A 6000-nucleotide genomic window follows, 5' to 3' on the forward strand; every position below is an offset into this window, starting at 1 on the left:
AGAAGCTCACAAGTTGGTTACCTAACTTCACATGGCTGAAGCAACTCTTTATCGTTTGTGTCATTATAATAATCGTACTTATATTAATGTGCGTCACTATGCGGTGTATGTTGTGACTATGTATGGATTCTGGGAGGGGCTATGGAAAATGGAGAAAACACGACTTACGGCAGCAGCTAAGGTACTTATAGTTGCTTTGCTTGTAGTCATATTATATGTGAAAGTTTGGCATAGGCTAAAGCAAGTAGCCTAGCTCAAAAGACACAACATAGCTTACCAACCCCTCTGCATCATAGGCTACCGATCTCGGTGGGTGTTGGTTGGGAAATGGCAGTCGCGTTGTAACGGGGCGAGGCTTTACCGAGCATGGGGAGGGGGAAATGTTGTAGTAGGCACTAACGAGGACTCGGGATGTGACGGAGTAGGACCTCCCCTGCTCTGTGATGGACATATGACATATGCTTAAGGGGGCATAGACGAAGCCAGAGGTGTACTTAAGGAGTTATTGCGCTATAATAAATGCCATCTGCTGCATCCTCATATTGGTGTCTGTGCTGCAATGGCCCTAGCGAGGGTAGATCGCTAGCCCCTGGTAGAACATGCCTCGGTCGTGGGGAAAACAGGTATCCATCTTTATTTTGAATTTTGTGAACATTTTTGCAAAATGAAATGCCAAAAATTCAGTGTCCATGAGTATACAAGTATAAACAAATGATTATGCTGAGCTGAATTTCACAGTGAATTCTCACTAATTGTTCTATTTTATGTTTAACTTGTATTTGCTTCAGCCTCTTTCATTACAGTGTGATATTTTCTCTCACAAGAGATCTGAAAAGCAGAGAATGAAATACAGGTGAATTCTAAAGTCCATGAGGGAGACAAACCATAACATTCTGTGGCTAGATGTTCTGAGGTTTTGTTTCCAGTCTTCAGTGTGATCAAGAATGGAAGAGGTGAACTTCTGTACATTCTGATTACTTTGACACAAGCTTGACATTCATGAGTAAATCCAGCAGGCTGAGAAACAACAGTTAGAGAATCAAGGCTAGTGTGTTTATGAGGGAGATCCAAGATTTTTTGGCCCTTGTGTGGCTCAAAAAGAGCATGTTTCCTAAACAGCTCTTCTGAATTTGGTGGCTTACTAAGAAATAGAGATGTTGTTGCAAATTATAGTAGCCAAGCCATTTCCCTGTTCCAGAATCCAATCTTATACAGTTGAGTTTGGCATGAGGTTCACAGAGCAGTGTAAAATGCAATCAGCAGCCCACAAATTCTGACAGCTTTCAGCTCTTGGTTTCATACAGATTTACAGCTATTTTGTGACATGGTAACATTCAAAGTCCCTGCTTTTCACTGGGAGATCCTTTTCAAGGATACCAGAAAAGTGAATAAAAGTGAGTGAAGGAAAAAAGATACGTAAGTATTCTTTTAAGCCTCTTTTTCCCTGACAAAAGAAGGTAAGAATTTCATGTAATTTCATTATTCTTCCTTCACTGAGAAGAGCTGAGACCTCAGGTAATGAAGAACAGGGAGGTACTGTAAGAAGTGGTGGTGCCTGGGTGAACTGATATAATCACTGGAATTTAAAATTATAAACTAAGGCCAGCTGTGAGTGCTAAGAATGATTTTGCCAGCAGTGGGTTACACAGTAACTCACATTCTGCTATAGAAATTTGAAGTGCATCTAGTATCTAAAATAGTGCTTTAATGCCAGAGAGTACTTTAAATTGACGGATTGGTCACCATGGAATAATTTTCCTTCTTTTCTGCTCAGAGGAAAAAAAGCAGCAAGTATAAGCAATGTGTTTTCCCATAACAGGTTTTCCTTATGCGGTTTCTGGTTCTCAGGAGTTTTGACAGGATCAGAAGATCGCCTCTCTTGCAGCACTACATCCGAAACTCTCTAAAATAGTAATCAGGATGCACAGATATAAAAGGGAAAAACAGCCTGATGTTCTGACAAGGAAACTAGAGGCTTAGCTTTTGTTTTAGTTAAGAGGGGAAGTTTGGGGGTGGGAAGTGGGAAAAGAGGAGAACTACAGCTGCCAGTCTTTCCCTTTTCCCTCAGGTCTTGGAGCCTCAGCTGTCCAACTCGCACTACTGCAGTAATTCTGCAATAGCAGTCACTCAGGGTCCATCAGTGCTGGTTGCTTTTTAAGCATCACCTCTTAAGAGCACAGAAACAGACAATTACAAACTGTCACAAGTCAGGCAGTTGGAATAAAAGGCAGCTTAGCTGAGCAAGGACTTTCTTGAGCTTACATGGAAAAAGGAAGCATATGGCACTGGAAGCAAGGTTTGGAGACACAGGAGGACTACGCAGATGTTGTTCACTGTTGTAGGGAGAAAATCTGTGCAGCCAAAGCTCAGTTGGCGTTGAAGCTGGTCTGTCCTGTGGGAGACATCAAAAAGGGCTTTCCAAAATATGTTATCAGCAAGTGAAAGACCAGAGATCACATTGGTTCACTGCTTGATGAGGACAGTCACCACACAAATAGGGATGCAGATAGAGCAGAGATGTTTAATGCCTTCTTCACCTTTGTCTTCAGCACTGATGATGGGCTCTGGGACTCTCAGAGCTGGAGGACCGTGACTGCAATAATGCTAAACTCCCAGCCAACCCTGAACTTGTGTGGGATTTGCTGCTCTGGCTGGATGCATGTGAGCCTTTGGGCCCAGTGAGATTCATGCTGGGTACTCAAAGAGCTTGCTGATGTCCTCACTTTTCAGTGGTCTTTGGAATTTTGAGACCTCTGAGTCAGTGGAGGCTGGCAAACACTGTCCCCGTTTTCAAGAAGGGTTGGAAAGGACACCCTGGTAATTACAGACCAATTTCACTTCAGTGCCCAGTAAAATTATGGAGAAGGCTATTCTGGGAGCTACTGAAAAGCACGTGAAAGACAATGCTGTCACAGCCAATGCAAGTTCATGAAGGGAAAGTCCTGTTTAACAAACTTTATTTCCTTTTATGACAAAATCACTCACCTAGTTGACCAAGGGAAGCCAGCTGATATAATCTTTTAGGTTTCCATTTAAGTTTTCTGTACTGTGTCTCAAAGTATTGTACTGGACAAAATGTCCAGCATACTGGTAAAGACAGTGTGATCAGTGAACAGTTGGCTGACAGGTCATGCTGAAAGGGTTATAGTAAATGAGGTTACATCATGCTGTTGAACAGACAATAGGGGGGTTACACAGGTTTCCGTTTTAGGGCTTGTCCTATTTAACGCTTCCCAACAGTTACCTAGATGCAGGACTCGAAGGCATACTAAGTAGGACTATATTATGTTGATAGAATATGTTGATTTCCTTGTGACAGATTGGTGGGCTGGACAATCACCATGAAGATAAATATGAGCAAGTGCCAAGAACGGCATTAAGGCCCTGGAGTGTGTCCAAACAATGGTCTGGAACACAAGCCTTATAAGAAGCAGCTCAGAGAACTGAGATTGGTCTGTCTGGAGAAGAGAAGGCTTGAGGGAGACCTTATCACTCTCTACAACTACCTGAAAGGAGGTTGTAGTGAGGTAGGACTCAGCCTCTTTTCCAAGGTGACTAGTTGGTGAGAGGCAGAGGCCCTAAGTTGCACAAATGGAGGTTCGGGTTGGATATTAGGGAAAAATTATTCTCAGAAAAAGTAGTGAGGCATTAAAACAGGCTGCCCTGGGAGGTGACAGAGTCACCCTCCCTGAAGGTTGTCAAGAAAAGTATAGATGTGCACTGAGGGTCATGATTTAGTGCGTGTTATGAATGATGGGTTGATCATTGTACTATATGATCTTAGTGGTCTGCGGTGGAACTGCCAGGTCACAGTCTGAACCGATGGTTAAACACCAGGTGAAAAAGTGCACTAACCCAGGAAGACCAGGCACAAGCGATGCACATGAGAGACTGGAAGGGGTGGATCCAGGCATCATCCCTGCTCATCCTCACTTAAGGGTGAGCAGAATCTCTCTGGATAGAGATCACTATCTTCTTGAGCTGTTGCTGGATGTCAGAAAGGGTAAGACAATTTTCCTTCTTTATTGCCTACTATTGCTCCATAGTTCCTGTATCCTATTTGAAAGCACTGTCACCACCTTTATTTTACTGTACATTAATGGCAAGCGAAGCAGGCATCAACCTCTTAAAGGTGTTTAAACCTAATTTTCCTGAAAAGGAGAACATGAAGAACATAACTGAGTGGTAAAAAAAACCTATTCCTCGCCATATCCTTGTATTTCTAGGATCCCCATGTTATGGGGTTGCCACGGTTAATGGAAAATGGGGCCCCTGTGGAATGGGAGCAATTTTTATGAGTCTCTGGCCTGCATGGCAGAGTATTTTCATGGCCTCAGTAAAGATATACTGGATACAAAAAAATGACAGCTGGCTGTGTCCACTGTGGGATGGCCATTTCCAATGGCCTTGAATCAATTGGATATATCGAATCTCATTCTGGAAAATGAAATTCAATTATTATGTGACTGAGTCAAAAGATTCAAACAACAAGTCACCGTACTAACTGGGGAAAAACTAAATCTCACCATTCCCCTGAGAAAACTTGGGAACATATCATCAGAAACTACCAAGGATCTTGTACAAGTAAGCCTGTACCACCTAGATTTAGTAGTTGAAAATACTAGAAGGTCTAGAAGGTTGGATCTTGAGGCTCCATTTGAGCCATATCCATTTGAGATCTGTCCTATCGTGATGCAAGAAAACAAAAAAGATGCAAGATTGACCAGTGGGGTGCCCCCTGACCAGTGGCCCCCCAACCCAGACTGCATGACATATAATGACACAACCATACACAGCAGCCAAACTTCTGGATCTAGTGCAGCAGTTTAGACAAAAACTGGGAGAAAGTATGCTCGTGTGGTTGCTCCGATTACAGCACATGGGGGCAGAAAGCATCATAGTAAACAGACCGGAAATTTCAAAGCTGGCATCCATTACTACTCACTCTGTCCTCACACAAAGTCTATACCCGGCAGTCCAATGTAATGAAGAAAATAATTTGTTAATTCAGCGGCTGATTTTTGCATGCCAAGTAACTTGGCCAAATAAAAATAAATACCTTTGCACACAGATTTATGATTAAAAGAGCATATTCTAGGAACTTGTTTCACAGATTGTACCAGTTACCCCCAAGAATATGCTGCTCCACTAGCATATGTTTTATAACTTTCATAGAGTAATTTTCAAGATGGTAATGTGGAGTTTACACTTCTGTGAACCTGTTAGCTATATTTTCCAGCTCTTAAGTCTCTTGCCAAAGCAGCATTTGTTTCATGCAGATTTTTGCATCAGGCTTCCAACTTCTTCCTCAGGCTAGATGTTGGCCTAGTGCAAGTGGAGCTGAGAACATACAATGATGAGAGAATGGAGTGGTGTTCCCACTGATGTTTAACGACTCGTAGTTGCAGCATTGTGATCAGACTGTATTGTGTTAGTGTGCATGTGAGTCTAGGATTTACAGCCTTCTGCAGCTCTGCATGTAGTCTCTTCAGTTTTTTGTGATGGCTATTGTCTCCGAACATATGGAGATCTACAGATGATAATTGTCCTCTTGCATATGAAGTTAGAGACTCCCTCTACTGTGTAGAACAAATTAAACATTTGCTAGTTAACATGAGAGGTTTTTTTATGTTAAAAAATTCTTTTTATATTTATAAAAAATAGAAACATAATGCACTCCTAAACAAATTCTCAGAAGATAACCATTAAGAAAGATAATGAAAATGCTTGACTGAGATTGCATATGTGTTAATGCTAATATCAGACAATGAAAAAAAAAAATCAAACCTTATGTCCACATCCTGCTCATAATATTTAACATATACAGCTGAGATGATTTATGGAAGACTGTCTCAAACTTGTCTATTAGACATTTTACTGGAAATTTTTTAATGTAGTAAAGGACCAGTGATTACTTGAGAATGACTATTCTTCAGTAAGTCTTGTCTCACAGGAGACTTGTTAACAGGCTTGGAGCTTGTTATTATCTTCAAGAGAACA

At 41.6% G+C, this 6000-nt stretch overlaps 1 long non-coding RNA gene across 1 annotated transcript in view; it reads left to right on the forward strand.

Annotated features, from left to right (window-relative positions):
- Positions 1 to 5213, forward strand: part of LOC116231394 (uncharacterized) — a 40572-nt gene extending 35359 nt beyond the window's left edge. The window contains exon 6 of the long non-coding RNA XR_016470105.1: positions 3785 to 5213. This is a non-coding gene — a long non-coding RNA (uncharacterized LOC116231394). The remainder of the gene's footprint in view (positions 1 to 3784) is intronic.
- The last annotated feature ends 787 nt before the right edge of the window (positions 5214 to 6000 follow it).

Source organism: Phasianus colchicus, chromosome 1 (assembly GCF_987193195.1).
Source record: "Phasianus colchicus chromosome 1, bPhaCol1.hap1.1, whole genome shotgun sequence".
Taxonomy (NCBI): domain Eukaryota; kingdom Metazoa; phylum Chordata; class Aves; order Galliformes; family Phasianidae; genus Phasianus; species Phasianus colchicus.